This window comes from Emys orbicularis, chromosome 22 (assembly GCF_028017835.1).
Source record: "Emys orbicularis isolate rEmyOrb1 chromosome 22, rEmyOrb1.hap1, whole genome shotgun sequence".
NCBI classification, from domain to species: Eukaryota; Metazoa; Chordata; order Testudines; family Emydidae; genus Emys; species Emys orbicularis.
In genome coordinates, this window is record NC_088704.1 from 3,896,288 (window position 1) to 3,913,084 (window position 16,797).

Sequence of the window (16,797 nt, forward strand, 5' to 3'; positions counted from 1 at the left end):
ATGACTCTCTGGACCTAGACTGTGACCTGGACCCAGACACACTCTGCAAGAGAGAGACCACAGGCCTTACCCTACTCAGAACTCAGCTCTTCCACTTACTACTCCCATCATCTTTTTCTTTAAAAAAAAAAAAAAGAAGGGGGGGGGGGGGCGGCAGGCAGGAAACTACTTATTTCTTCTACAGTCTGGAAATAAGGGGAGAGATGCACTTTCTGTTTTTTAAATGCACGAGGAGCTCACAGATACTATGGTGATTAGGAGACTAGATCTATCTAGGTAGGTAGGTGTTGCACCAGTCATCTTCATCGTTCCATGCTATGTCCCCTAGCATATCCAGTAGTGGAATCCAACTAAAGCAAGTTGGCAATTTTACCTATCTCGGCAGCAACATCTCCAATGATGAATCTCTTGGAAAAAGAGATCACGAACAGGATACAGAAAGCTTCTCAGTCATTAGGAAAGCTACGTAGCAAAGTCCTGAAATCCCACAACATAAAGTTTTGTTTTTTTGAGAGGATTATCATGCTTTTATGCTCACATCTCTCCTCTATGGCTGTGAGACCTGGACACCATACAAATGGCATATCAAACAGCTAGAGGCCTTCCATAACCGCACTGCGCGTGCCATTATGGGGATCTGCTGGCAGGACAAAATTACCAACCTGGAGGTTCTCCAAAGGTCAAATGCCATAAGCATCAAGGCCATGCTGATAAAAGCCCAATTTTGCTGGGTTGGACACATCATTAGGATGCCTGAACATTGACTCCCCAGAAAAATGTTCTATGGAGAATTGGCACAAGGACATCGGAATCAAGGCTGCCCCAGAAAACGCTAGAAGGACAGCATCAAGAACAGCACACGCTTTGGTGCAATAAAACCGGATCTCGAGAAGGCTGCGTTAAATAGATCAGGCTGACAAGACCCAGCACTCAGAGCTTTCCAAACCTTTGAAGAGGACAGAAATAATCGATTGTTAGCTGCAAGGGAAAGAAAAGCGTCATACTACTGCTATAGTTATCAAGACTCTTACCAATGACTTTGTCTGCCTGATCTGCTCATGAGCATGTGCGTCACACTTTGGACTTCAGAGTCACTCCAGAATCCACACAGAGAGAGAGCATGAAAACATCATAGTCGAACTGATGGCCTACACATCATAATCAGGTAGATACAGTTGTTGACTCTCTTGTGGTGTTTCTAACCTTTTTAAAGCAAATATGGCACAGGGGAAACTGCAGTCCAAACTTCAAATGAAGCTTGTGTCATTAGGAGAGATGATCTTGAAGAGCAGAAAAGAAAGAAATGCCATGGAAGTTGCTTCTCCCCCATAATATTTATGCTAACGTGGCAAGTGTAGTGGTTGAAATTCTCTGGCCTTCATTAGGCAGGAGCCCCGAATTGATCACTCTGGCGCTTTGTGGCAATACACTCGGTGAATCTATTGATGTACTACACATGCTGCTTATTTGCTACTTTTAATTTTGTATGTTGAAACAAACAATTGTTGAATACTTCTCCAAGGGCACCTGGTTCCCTTATACCAGTGTAGTACACCTTTTCCTGCACAAGGGCCAAACATAAGATGGAAAAATTTCAAGGGGCTACAATATCCTGGGGCAGGTTCTCAGTCTAGTTCGGCTCAGTCAGCACAAGGGAAGCAGAAATCACATGGAATTTCCCTGTTGGGGATTCCCTAGTATCTCCACAGCTGACCCAATTGGCCTATCTGCTTCTCTTTCTTCAGCTCCTGCTTCAGGGGGCATTGGGAGTGGTGGTGAATGGTCCCTACAAGCTGCTCTATCCTGAGCTGGGGCAGAGAATTAGGGGCCATAGCTATGGTTCCTCAAATAGTGTCCCTGTGGCTGCTCGACTTCAGGTGCACATGTGCGCTAGATGTCTTTTGATTAGTGTTTTTCGTTAGCGGTGCTGTTTTGCCTGTGCATGCACTCTACACACCCTTGTACACAGCACCAAGGCTATAGAGAGCTGCGCAGGCAAACCAGAGTCAGTTCCTTCTCAACCACCTTGGCCTAAGACAACTGTAGCATGTCCGCTACCAGCATGCCTCCTCTTATTAGAATCATTTCCTTTTTATCTTAGTAGTAGTTTAGTTTAGTTTAGTTTTAGAGGAGTGCCTCTTTCTTTTCCTCTCTTCTCCCATCCAGGAGAGTTGTCTCTTTGGGAGGATATGCTCAGCTCCCTGGGCTTCAAACATTGCCTCGCTTGCCAGGAGGCTATGCTCGTTAGCAATGGCCACTCCAAGTGCGTCCGCTGCCTTGGAAAATCACACACATCTATGGCTAGGAAGAACCAAGAGATCAAACTGAGGTATCTGATGGTGGAGTGCTCTCTTTGCCCTGTGGCAGAGCAAGGTCAGGATTCCCCTCTACATCGGTCTCTGGGCAGATCTAGCGCCCCTTTGACCTCAGCCCATCACTCTCCCAAGAAGGGGAAGGTCTCAGAGACCTCTGACGGCCCCAGCAAAAGGGGGTCTGACTCACTTTGTAAGAAGTCTGCTCCAAAGAGGCCTTGTCTCCTACTAAGTCAGCAGTCTTGGAATAATTGACTTCTAGATCCAGTACTATGGAGGCTGCAGGTTCCTCCATTGCGGTCAGGGCCAGAAAACCAAGAAGGTTAAAGAGTAAACATTGCTCCGAGCGAGCCTTGATACCGACCAGGCACAACAGGAATGACGAGGAGAAACACTCATACAGACAAGATGTGTCTTTCATCAGTATCTCTGACAGGCCTACTGGTGCCGAAATAATGTAAACAGCTTACTCCAGCACCTTCATCAGAGCATTCTGAACCCTCAGTATTGTCAGCTTCCAGAGACAATTGTGTCAGTGCTGTCACCCCATTCGGTATTGCAGGGATTTTGGTTCATTAAGGACCTAGCCATAGTAGAGGAACTGCAGTCTCTGCTGATCCTGGGCATCAAGGTTTCCACGGTACCAAGAGTAGTTCAGTTGCTGGACTCCCATTTATCACTGACACTTGATTCACCACTTTTTTCAGTTGGAACTCCTCCATTGCTCTGAGGAAGAGGAGAATGAAGGGGACTTTCACTCAGTCCATTCAGCCTTGTCAAACTTAGTATAGCATTTCCCCCACCTACTCATATAGGAACCCTTTCTATGTGGACCATGGAGACAAGGAAGAATCCAGAGCAAGACATCACAACCCTGGGTGCCACCATTGCTCCTCTATGGACTCCTCCAGTGGTCAAACTGGGACTACGGGGCTGCTTACCATCAGCAGTTTTCTCGGGCTCCAAACCCAGCCCACCGGGATGAGACTCAATCTCTGCTACCTCAGACCATTCCCAAGCAGGGGGAGACATTTGAGGAACAGGTTAGGGTAGATGAGGAGGCTATCTACTGCTGTCTCATCACCTGATGAAGCAGTGATGCTCCCTCTACCATCTATGGCTGATGACTTTAAGTGATTCCAAGACCTCATCAAGCACGTGGCAGACTCCCTTCAGATACTGCTCAAGGAGCCACAACATAAGTTATTGGATATTCTCCAATCAGTTACATCATCTAGAGTTACCCTTCTGATTAACAAGGTGATCATGGATCCTGACTGGATTGTTTTGCAGACCTCAGCACCCAACACCACCAACTTGCAAGAGGTCTGATAAGCTATACTACGTTTCCACCAGGGACTCTGAATTCCCATCCCTCTCCTAATTCCCTGCTGGTGGAGGTTAGTAAATAAATGGAAGAAGCCGCATCATGCCAAGGTAACCCCATATGACAAGGACCAGAAGCATCTCAATCATTTTGGACAGAAGTCCTATTCATCGGCAGCCCTACAGTTTTGGATCACTAATTACCAGGCGCTTATGTCCAAATATAAATAAATGCACTGAACTTTGCATAGTTGATATAATTATCATCTTCCTCAGGAACAAAGAGAGCATTCCAAGCTCTCATTGTAGAAGGACAGTTATTAGCGCGGACATCCCTCCAAGCGTCCCTAGATGCTGCAGACGCTGCGGCCTGTTCCATCTCTGTGGCACCAGTCATGGCTTCAGCAGTCCAGCTTCCCAAGAGAGGACCAGAGTATGGTGGAGGACCTTCAATTCGACGGGCTCAAGTTATTTGTAGAGAACACGGATGAGTCCCTCCATACTCTAAAAGACTTGAGCCACGCTGCGGTCACTAGGATTCTATACCCCTCCGAGCAAGAGGAGGTTTAGTAGATCGCACACTGCCCAAAGATCCCACCCAATACATTTCTCTGGGTGGATCCTTTCTTTACTGGTATTTTTTTCAGGGATAAAGTTTTCCTACAACCACATCCCAAATTCCTTCCTAAGGTATGTCTGAGTTTCATTTGTACCAGACCATACACTTACCATTTTCCTCCCAACCACATAATTTGGGTCAGGAATCTTTCTTCCATACATTAGATGTCAGAAGAGCTTTGGCTTTCTATCTCAGTAGGACCAACCCATTCTGGAAATCTGGACTATTTATCTCCATTGCGGACGGGCTGTATTATCACTTGCTATAAGATTGACAATATTCAACCTTCTGCTAGGGTTCTGGCCCACTCTGTACTAGATCACAGTTTACATCTATGCCTTTCTTAAGGACGTTCCAGTGCCTGAAATCTGCAGGGTCTCTTCCCAATATGATGCTTTCCCCCCCCCATGCCTCTAGATCTGACGCGGCACTGGGAAGTACAGTTCTGTCGGCTGTACCAGACTCTGTTCTGACGCTCCCTCCTCCTGGGGATACTGTTCAGCAGTAATGGTAGAGAAGGAACTGAGGGTGGTTTGCCTGTGCAGCCTCGGTGCAAGGCAAAAGGGTATGTAGGGTGCATGCAGAGGCTGAATGGACACGGCTAAAAAAAAATTGCCCATCAAGGGCACATGCGCACCTGAAGTGGAGCACCCCTGGGGACACACCTCACAAAGAATTCCAGTTACTGCACAGGGTGAGTAACCTTTCCTTCTCAGCTCCCTAGGTGGCTGGGAGGGAGGGGGCCATCCTGTGTTAGGGGGTTCCCTAGATTTAGATGGAGCCAACTGAGCTCCAATTCTTCTCTTGGGCTACTGCAGCTGGGCAGGGAAGCAGGCACTGGAACAGCCAGAGGGCTGCTCTCCTCCAATACAGGTGCCCAGTGGGGGTGCTGCTGAGCACTGGGAAGAGGCGGCAGCAGTGTGGGAGGCTCCCAGCTCGTATTATCGGAGGCCCTGGGGCTGCAGGAAAGGGGGGGGGGGCCACCTCCCTGGGGCTGATTTGGACACTTCCACTTAGAAGTTACAGGACACAGCTCAGGGACGTGCTTTCACACATTTGATCCTTAGTATTGTTGTGCTGAGGGTCACAACTGCTGCTTCCCCTGGCATGTTTTGGGCCCTCCTGCTTTAGAGTGTTAGGAGCTGTTCTCCCGGAATGAGGGTAGATAAAAGGCACCATGACCTGGGGTCAGTTAGCTTACAGAACTTGAGCTAGGAAAATATAAGCGAACTTCCTAGTGTCCCTTTGGGAAAGCACCCACCCTTACTCACCGCTTCCTCTGTGGTGCGCACTGTACTCTGCGGGGTGTGGCTTTTGTCAAAACATGGGCAGAGTATTGTGTAGAAAAACAAGCACATTGACTGCTGACCATCCAGAAGAGAGCTATGTGGTGCTATGCATCATAGAATATCAGGGTTGGAAGGGACCTCAGGAGGTCATCTAGTCCAACCCCCTCAAAGCAGGACCAACCCCCAGAAAGATTTTTACCCCAGATCCCTAAATGGCCCCCGCAAGGATTGAACTCACAACCCTGGGTTTAGCAGGCCAATGCTCAAGCCACTGAGCTATCCCTCCCCCCAGCATCACTTCAGCACAGCTGAGAAGAGCGCATAAACTGCTGGGAATCTTTTAAGTCTTCTGGGTGTGGTAAAAATTGCACCACAATTGAGAACAGCGATGGAGGAATAGCTCGTGTGTCTGCTCTTGCTATACAAAGTGTGCTACCCAGCCCCGCCATCTCTTCAGCTGGGAGGATTGGACGCAGGCCCTTCTCAAAAGCTGTGGTCCTGCCTGCCTCTCAAGCATCTTAATTATGGGTTTAAAGTGCCAGAGGAACCTCCAACTGCTCTTTGCTTTGTCGTATTGCTCTGCTCTCCAGCTGCCTTTATTTTTGTAAAGGCCAAAATTTTAGGAAAGAGAATCTTTATTATTATTTTCAGTTTTTTAAAGGACTTCTCTTCTCTGGTTGTACCTGAGTAGGTCCTGCACCCTCTGCACTCTAGCTTTTTGGCTTTAGGAAGGGGCTTTATTCTGGTCACTCACTGTTGCAAAGGCAGAACTCTTGCCTTGGTGAATGGGAAGTGACATAGATGTAGTACCCTGCCTTGGGCAAGTAGAAGAGAGCCTGTGAAAAAGCCTTGTAAACCCATTTACAAACCAATGATCATGCTGATCAATTTAAAAAAATCCACTCTAAACAGCAAATACTAACAGCCAAATTGTTTCAAGAGACCCAACCGTCTCATAGGTACAGTATGAGGGTTGCTAGGCAGTCCATGCACTCCCGCATCTTAATCCCCAACAGCTGCCTTTAAATCATCTCTCACTGTGGTTCTGTAGCACCCATTCATTGTCTCCATTTCTACTGCCATCGGCATTAGGATGCACAGACTGTAGCCCAGTGTATACACACAAAGGGCTGAATTAAAGTTGCATGAGTAACCTGCCTTCTAGCATTTCTTAATGTTGCATCCTTGACCTTTCAACTTTAACATTCTTCTGATACTTTTAATAATACTCTTCTCATAATTCTTTTGTACATAATATACCATATGCAACTGCTTCAGGACCTGTAGCATTTGCATCCAAGCCACGTTAGGCAGTATGAACGTACTGTATGAGTGCAGTTTGTGCTGGTTCAGTCACACTGCTGCAAGTTGAAATGATGCAGGCACAAAAGTAACAGAGAGGCAAAATGGCAAGGGGAGAGGATGAGGGTCCCGATTTCCTAGATTTGTTAGCTGCCCTCCCTGATCGTTCTGCTCTTCCTCCCGCTCTCTCTTGACGATTGTTCTGTTAATAAAGTGAGTGAGTTATAGGTTTTATTTTTCTGAGGCCTGTTCTCTTTCCACCCACCCTTTGAATTTTGCCAGGACTTTCTTTGTTATATTCTTATTAGCATATAACATTAGGGATCTATTATCGACCACCTGACCAAGATAGTGATAGTGATGATGAAATGCTAAGGGAGATTAGAGAGGCTATCAAACTAAAGAACTCTGTAATAGTGGGGGATTTCAATTATCCCCATATTGACTGGGTACATGTCACCTCAGGACGAAATGCAGAGACAAAATTTCTCAATACTTTACATAACTGCTTCTTGGAGCAGCTGGTACAGGAACCCACAAGGGGAGAGGCAATTCTCGATTTAGTCCTGAGTGGGGCGCAGGAGCTGGTCCAAGAGGTAACTATAAGAGGACCGCTTGGAAATAGTGACCATAATACAATAACATTTAACATTCCTGTGGTGGCAAGGACACCTCAGCAGCACAACACTGTGGTATTTAATTTCAGAAAGGGGAACTATGCAAAAAAGAGTTGAACAGAAATTAAAAGGTACAGTGACTAGAGTGGAAATCCCTGCAAGCTGCATGGACACTTTTCAAAGACCCCGTAATAGAGACCCAACTGAAATGTATCCCCCAAATTAAAAAACACAGTAAAAGAACTAAAAAAGAGCCACCGTGGCTTAACAACCACGTAAAAGAAGCCTTTTTATCTCTCACTGCATCTTTTTAAAAGTGGACGTCAAATCCAAGTGAGGTAAATAGAAAGGAGCATAAACACTGCCAAATTAAGTGTAAAATGTAATAAGAAATGCCAAAAAGGAGTCTGAAGAACAGCTAGGGGGTAATAACAAACATGTTTTTTTAAGTACATCGGAAGCAGGAAGCTGCTAAACAACCAGTGGGGCCCCTGGACGATCGAGATACAAAAGGAGCACTTAAAGACGATAAAGTCATTGCGGAGAAACGAAATGAATTCTTTGCTTCAGTCTTCATGGCTGAGGATGTTAGGGAGATTCCCAAACCTGAGCCGTCCGTTGTAGGTGACAAATCTGCGGAATTGTCACAGATTGAAGTGTCACTAGAGGAGGTTTTGGAATTAATTGATAAATTTAACAGTAACAAGTCACCGGGACCAGATGGCATTCACCCAAGAGTTCTGAAAGAACTCAAATGTGAAATTGCGGAACTATTAACTGTGGTTTGTAATTTGTCCTTTAAATCAGCTTCTGTACCCAATGACTGGAAGTTAGCTAATGTAACACCAATATTTAAAAAGGGCTCTAGGGGTGATCCCGGCAATTACAGACCGGTAAGTCTAACGTCGGTACTGGGCAAATTAGTTGAAACAATAGTAAAGAATAAAATTGTCAGATACACAGAAGAACATAACTTGTTGGGCAAAAGTCAACATGGTTTCTGTAAAGGGAAATCGTGTCTTACTAATCTATTAGAGTTCTTTGAAGGGGTCAACAAACATGTGAACAATGGGGATCCAATAGACATAGTGTACTTAGATTTCCAGAAAGCCTTTGACAAGGTCTCTCACCAAAGGCTCTTACGTAAATTAAGTTGTCATGGGATAAGAGGGAAGATCCTTTCATGGACTGAGAACTGGTTAAAAGACAGGGAACAAAGGGTAGGAATAAATGGTAAATTATCAGAATAGAGAGGGGTAACTAGTGGTGTTCCCCAAGGGTCAGTCCTAGGACCAATCCTATTCAACTTATTCATAAATGATCTGGAGAAAGGGGTAAACAGTGAGGTGGCAAAGTTTGCAGCTGATACTAAACTGCTCAAGATAGTTAAGACCAAAGCAGACTGTGAAGAACTTCAAAAAGATCTCACAAAACTAAGTGATTGGGCAACAAAATGGCAAATGAAACTTAATGTGGATAAATGTAAAGTAATGCACATTAGAAAAAATAACCCCACCTATACGTACAATATGATGGGGGTTAATTTAGCTACAACTAATCAGGAAAGAGATCTTGGAGTCATTGTGGATAGTTCTCTGAAGACATCCACGCAGTGTGCAGTGGCAGTCAAAAAAGCAAACGGGATGTTAGGAATCATTAAAAAAGGGATAGAGAATATGACGGAGAATATCTTATTGCCCTTATATAAATCGATGGTACGCCCACATCTTGAATACTGTGTACAGATGTGGTCTCCTCATCTCAAAAAAGAGATACTGGCATTAGAAAAAGTTCAGAAAAGGGCAACTGTGCAGGGTGCCGTGATCATGGTCAGCTATATGTAGCAGAAGGGAAGATACTGTTTTATAGACTCTCCGAATACTGCCAAGGTTGGCTCTGGGCCTCCTCACTATTTCCGCCCCCCTACATCCCCTTCAGAATTTTGGAAGTTGAAAAATTGTGGCCAGCTCTAGCACTCACAACTAGTAAGAGCTCCATGCCCAGGGACTGGCCCTTTCAATTCAATTAGACTTTTGGGGCATGACAAGCGTTACCAGTGTTGCTTAACTGTAAGAAAGAGACAAACCCCATAGCTATCTGTCAGATGCCCACCCAGGCTAGGCACATCTGTGTTTGGGTTTGGGCCCCATGTCCATTTAGCATTTTGGAGCCAGCAATACATTGTTTTAAAAGCAGACTGAGCGGGGAAGCTGGCTACTGGATCAGTACTTCCAGAAGCCCAGGAAGCCCTTGGCTGTCTAGGACTCCTGTTTGGGTCAGCCTTTCCTAGATAGCCCACCTGTAGCTGCTTATGTTATAGCCAGCTTGCCTCCTGAGGTCTGTCCTGTCTTCTGGGTGACCCTGCAGCATTGTCTAGCAGCACATGGGAATGGTATCCTCAGGACTCTAGCCTCATTCAGCAAGTCTTCCATACTTCCCATTGACATGTACAGGGTCAAGTCCTACTTGTCTGTCTCACGCCCTTCCTCTTCCCACAGTGCAGGTCCAGCTGGGAATGCTGATTTCTGATTGACTGGTTGGGCCTTTGATGTTACAGATGTGTGGTAACACTGCAGGGTGAGACCTCAGTGCTCCGACACAAAGGTGGATCCTGCTGCCCCTTCTGTTAATGGAAAGGGCAAAAAATTAACAGGAGAAAATCCCATTTAAAACAGAGCAGGGGGAGAGATGTTTTAAAGCGATTGAACAAAAAAAACATGGGTTTTAGCGCAGTCACCTCCTCCTTCTCTCGCCCTCCCCTGTTAAGGAACAGTCGTGTCATGAAGCCCTGATGATTCAGTGGAAACGTAAAGTCTTTAATTACCCCAGCGCACAGTCACCTCAAGGGCTTGAGTCGTACTTTGATTCCTGGGCAGGAAGGGCTGTTCCAAGCCAGAGGTGGAAAGGGGCCCTCAACAAGCCCCTCTCAGTTCGTTCTCAGAAAGATACAGAGCAACAGAAAAAAATCTGAATTTCAACAAGCCCCACTGACTAGCATCTCCCAGCCCTGGAGCCCCCTGGGCCTTGCTCCCTGGCCTAAGGGAGCCTCCTCTCTGTCCCAGCTATTACCCGAGGCAGTTAGCTAGTCCCACTGCCACAGTAGCTGAGCACCTCACAGTCTGGGAGACATTTACCCCCAGGACCTCTGTGGGTAGAGTAGTGCTGTGTCCCCATTTTACAGATGGGAAGCTGAGGCACAGAGGGGTTACTTGGCTCGGCTGAGGTCACACAGCAAGTCCAGGTCTCAAGTCCCAGAGGAGCCTGGACCATCCTTCCCCTCATAAATGTGCTGAGCAGGCCAGGAAGTCTCTCTCTCCTCCCTCCCCACCCCCATCCTCATCCTCTCATACAACCTCTCTAAACTGACAATGAAACACCGTCCTTTCTGGTCCCCACACGCCTAGGCCCACGTGAGGAGAGAAACCAGCTGAGCATCACTGCCTCCCTTTGTGGGACATGTGGCCTGCAGCTGGGACCTGGACAACACCCACCTCCTAAGGGGAGGAATTCTGCAGCACATGCCTGCCCCGCACTCAGCAACTTCATGGTTGCTGGTGCAGCAGTTCCCATCCATGTACACTCAGTGGGGCTGGGCACAGAGCTGATCCCAGCCTCTCCACCCTTCATCCTGGCTGGAGCTCAGCAGCTTGGGGCACACACCTGGCTCTGTGGGCTGCCCAGGTAACAGAACCAATCCGCCGAACGAACCCTTAGGACTGCAGTTGTTACTGGGATGGTTAGTTATGTTGAGCCACTCCCCACCCCCCAGTGTGTTCTAGGTACTTTCCAGAAACAAGCCAAGTCTGCTTCCTGCCCCAAGCAGCTTTAAGTCTCAATTTAGCCCCATTCGACCCTGTCTGCACTAGGAGCATAACGGGGACCAGGGGACCTGGTTACAATAGTTCCTGTGTGAGTCACATAGGACCTAGACCCTAGAACTGGGTGAAAGCACCACATGCAAATGTGCAACTCCCTTGTAACACTCGTGTGACCATTGCAGAACAGGGAGAAATAATTCACTTTACAGCGGAGAATACTACTGGGAACAGAGCTGAGCTGTCCAGGACTGAGTCAGCAGCAGCTGGTTCCACCTTGGCCTAGCAAGAGGGTGTGAAGAGCTGACAGTGCTCAGTGGTTTCCTTTCAACTCCTGCTGGGTAGCAGCTGTAAAGCCCAAGGAGAAGGGCAGGTTTCAACTCTGAAATGAATCATTCTGGCAGCCTCGGAGTTGATAAATGCATTTCAAGGTGCCCTCTGGTGGTTTCACAAGAAATGACGGATTTCCAAAGAAGAGATGGTTTTCACCTGTATTATTGCTGTCGTGTGTGCAATGGCATCCACAGTAAATCAGGCAGTAGAGTCTCTGAGCACTTCCCGAGCCCCGTAACGGGAGCTGAGCGAGGGATCCAGCTTGGTGGGACAGGTGCAGACTCTCTTCCAGAAGTGCAGATGCCATGCTACGAATATATCCGCCGAGCATCCTCGCTGGCATGCTGGGGGTGGGTCGTGCTTGGAGGGTAACCTAGGAATGGCCAGACTGGCTCAGAGCCAAAGGTCACCTTCCCACTGTGCTATCTGCATGGGTGGCCAGAACCAGATGCTTCATTCACCCCCTCAACAGTAGGAGACAGTCTCTTTATCCAACGCCCATTAGCACTCAAAACACAGACCCAGTGGACCTGGGCTGCAGGCTGGCTGCTGAGCAGACCTCTCGGCTCCTGCAGCCCAAGCCCTGGATAGTCAGACTTCCCAGCTGCCATTGTGGATGCAGATCTCGCTGCCCTAGAAACATCTACAGATTGTTACCGATTGATAACCACAGGCCAAAGCTTATCCTAGGATAAACCTCCACATCTTGACTCTCCCCCGCCCCCTGCCACCATTGCCAGCTGGGTGTGGAGCTGTCTCCTGCACAGAGCTCATGGGCGGCAGCTCAGCAGGTGAGTGTCTGCTCCTTTCCTCTTGGTTTTCGCAGACTGCGCTGGCTACGTGTAAGGAGCCACATGTAAGGAGTCTGCACAAAGTGAATGGGGCTTCCATGTGGGAATCTCTTCCCCACCCCTTCCCATCACAGCAGAGAGAAGGGTGGTGCTCCTGAACCTCTCTTCTAAGCCCCCCTCGAACTGATGCACTTACTACCCAGCCAGCCAGTGGGAGAGAGAAGGTGCCCAAGATGCCAGTAATGCACCTTCTTCCCCTGCAGGAGCGAAGCAGAAGACAACAGTGTGGTCTCCTGTATCCTTGCACCTGTTGATCCTCCCAAGGCTCCCAATAGGGAGACTCTCCTTGCATGCCTCCCTGCACTGCCAGTCCAGAACTGCTCTGCCACACAGACCTCTCTTGCCCGTCCCAATCGCAGAATGTGTCCCTCTCTTACATGGGGGTGGTGGTATAGGAGGAGATGCCTCTTCCCAGCGAGGGGGCGACCATGCACAGGCCTGGTTACAGGAGAAAGAGACTGACAATGGGCCATTTACCAGTGCGGAGGCAGAGATCCTGACTATCCACTTGAAGCTGTGCTGGGAGGAACACTCTGCTCGCTGAACAAGGGTAAATGTCACCTGGGGGCTTAACATGCTCAAGCAGAACAAACAGGCCCTGGCTGGCGCTGATGCTGCAGGTTCATCCTTCTGCTCCTTCCACACCTTCAGCTCAGCTCTGGTCCAGTCATCAATGTGGGGAACCGTGCAGCTGTCTCCTCCCTTCCCTCCTGTTCCCAAGACACGTCCACCCCTTGAGATCCGACTCAAATGCAAACACCACCTATGGAGACCCATGGCCCACAGCTCAGCCAGGAGGATGATCTTCCTCAACGAAGCCCCATTTCAAGCCCCTCTGCTGCCCCTGTCCCAGGGTTTTCTGTCCTCCACTGGCCCCATGTGCTGTCCCGAGCTGTCATCCAGCTTAGGGCTGGAGGATCTGGGCTATGCTGGAACTCCTCAAGGGAGCCTGTCCTACATAGGAGCAAAAGGAATAGGAAGCGTCCTGTGTTCTAACAGCGCCTCCACAGCCAAAGCAAGTGATGCTGCCTGCTCCCTGCCCTGGGGCTCTCGCTGGGTTCCAGAGCTGGACGGTGTATTTTTCTGTTTGCAGATGGGATGCCAGCAGAACCAAGTAAACCACAACTGCTTTATCAGCTGCCTCCAGGTGTGTCTGTTATTGCCAGACTGGTCTGCCACCTCCTCTCCCGAGTGGGCTTCCCCCAGCAGCCTGGGCTTGGACAAGGGCTAGCACTGCCTGCTGGGAACTTGTGTTCTCCCCGCCCTCGCCTCCCACCTCCTGTGTAAAATCAGGAGCCTGCTGGCCGGCTCTACTGTTGGTGCTGGCCTCTGCTGCATTTCCCTTGGGGAAGTGATTTCCTCTTCAGCGCCCCTCTCACTCCCTCCAAGCCTGCCCCTCTCCACCCCTTGCCCTGCCCAGCCCCCCCAGTGTCCGTAGGCCATGCTCCTGCTATGTGCATTGCAGGGGTTCCTGTCTCCTTGGGCAGCACGGACCCTGCAGACTGTGGAGTCAGAACCGGTGTGCAGTGGGGGCTGCGTCTGCCTGAGCCAAGCAGAGGCTGGGAGGTGAGTGTGCTAATTGTGCCTGCTGAGTCAGTGCCTCGTGATCCAGCAGCACCTGGCTAGGAATGGGAAGGGCCATGTGGCTTGTGTCAGAAAATCCCAAACGAGCAGCATGCCCTTAGCCAGGCACTCTGCTCTGCCCCCTTCTCCCGACTCTCACATGGGTAATTAGGAACCTTTTGGATCCACTTTCACCCCTTTAAAGAAAATGCCTCATGCACCTAGAAGCCCCTTTAGCTGCCCAAACTGCCAGTCCTGGGCACACAGGCCTGTGGATGTTCAAACTCATGGATGACTGGAGAGGTCACAGAAGACTGGCGAAGGGCCCATCTTTCAAAAGGGGAGAAAGGAGGAACCAGGGAACTACAGACCAGTCAGCCTGACCTCAGTACCTGGGAAGCTACTAGAGCAATGTCTCAAACATTCAATTTACGAATACCTGGAGGATGAAGGGGTGATCATTAGCAGCCAGCATGGATTTACCAAGAACAACTCCTGCCAAACCAGCTTGATTTCCTTCTTTGATAGGGTAACTAATTTGGCAGATGGAGGAATGTGGTGGACTAAATATATCTGGACTTCAACAAAGCTTTTGACACAGTCTCACATGACATTCTGAAGAGTAAGCTGGAGAAACGTGTAAAAGCAGCAAAGAGTCCTGTGGCACCTTATAGACTAACAGACGTATTGGAGCGTGAGCTTTCGTGGGTGAATACCCACTTCTTCGGATGCATGACACCCACGAAAGCTCATGCTCCTATACGTCTGTTAGTCTATAAGGTGCCACAGGACTCTTCGCTGCTTTTACAGATCCAGACTAACACGGCTACCCCTTTGATACTGGAGAAATGTGGGCTCAGCAGAACTACCATTAAGTGGATACATAATTGGTTAAACAATTGGAGGGAGGTCTCAAGTGGGGTTCCACAGGGATCTGTTCTGGGTCCGGTGTTGTTTAATATCTTTATTAATGACCTGGATGTACGTATACAGAGCAGCCTGATCAAGTTTGCAGATGACACAAAGCTGTGGGGGTTGCCAACACTTTGGAGGATAGAGCTAAAATTCAGAGGGATCTGGATAAATTGGAGAACTGGGCTATAGACAATAAAATGGAATTCAACAAAGACAAATGTAAGGTGCTACACTTAGGGAAGAAAAATCAACTGCACAAATACACAATGGGAGATAACTGGCTTGGCAGAAGCACTGCTGAGAAAGATCTGGGAGTTGTGGTGGATCATAACCTCAACGTGAGCCAGCAATGCGCTGCTGTTGCAAAAAAAGCAAATGCAATTTTAAGTTGCATTAACAGAGGCATAGCATGCAAGTCACGGGAGGTGATATTACCGCTCTAATCGGCGCTGGGTAGGCCTCAGCTGGAGTACTGTGTCCAATTTTGGTCACTAATGCATAGAAAGGATGTAGAGAAACTGGAAAGGATCCAGAGGCAAGTGACAATGATCAAAGGGATGGAATGCAAACCATACGAGCAAAGGCTGAAGGAACTGGGTATTTTAGTTTGGAAAAGAGGAGAATAATGGAGACATGATAACGGTCTTCAGATACTTGAAAGGCTGCCAAAAAAAGATGGAGAAAAGTTGTTGTCTTGCCACAGAGGGCAGGACAAGAGGACATGGGCTCAAACTCCAGCAGAGCAGATTTAGATTAAATCTCAGGAAAATCTTTCTAAACTGTAAGAACAGGCAGCCAATGGAATAGATGCCTCGGGAGGTCGTGGAAGCTCCTTCACTGGAGGTTTTCAAAAGGAGGCTGGACAGTCACCGGCCTTGGATGGGTTAAAACCACAAATCCTGCATCTGGGCAGGGGGTTAGAGTAGATGGCCCTTGCGGTCCCTTCCAACCCTCTGGGTCTCTGAGTCCTCCTGGCTGCAGCGTGCATGAGTGATGAGATCGACCTCAACTCCTGCCAGGAAAAGCTGTACCGCACCACAGCGTCACCTATTCCACATGGATACAGTGTGTGTGTGTGAGTGTGGTGCAGCGCCATGTGAGGGGGAATGTGTGAACCGAGAACCAATAGGCGAAGGATTTGACTCACAAAGTGCCTTCACTTGCTCACAGCATCTGATTCAGGTGCTTGTTTCTGACTCTGGTGAGGAGTCACCTCGGGGATTGTTGCTAGTTTAACAAACCTAGGTCTGACCAGTGCTCAAATTACAGGGCACTCGGGGGGAAGGGCTGGACCCCCTGACTCCTTTTAGGGGCTATTCAGGCCCCACTACCTTCCCCCCATAATTTTACCATGGTGTGAGTCTTCGAACCCTCAAGGCCTTGCCTAATTCCCCCCCCTGGGCCAAGCAGCAAGAGAGAGACAGCCTGGCTCCGGTCACCCCAGAGAGAGCCTGCCCCAGCCGGAAAGCAGCTCCCTTCGCTCCATACATTCCTGCCTTTATTGCTGTCTAATGCCAACACAAGCAGGAAAACAACTTGGCACCAGCCCTCCCCCGGGTAAGTGGTGTTTTAAAAATACATAGGCTCAGGGTTGGGCTGCCAGAGCTGAGGGGAGGAAAAGAAGGGGCAGGAGAAGGGCTGGCAGAGAAGGAGGGGGCAGAGAGAGGAGGGATGAATGCAGCTGGTGGTGCACGTGGCTGGGGAGCAGAAGAGATTTGGAAGATGCACTGAAATAAATAAAAACGACACAAGTTTGGCGCTATCCCAACTCCACGCAGCTCTGAGATCCCTGCCCTGCGCGAGGGGCCCCGTGTGCAGCATCAGGTACAAGACTGAAGAAAGATCAGGTGAGGCC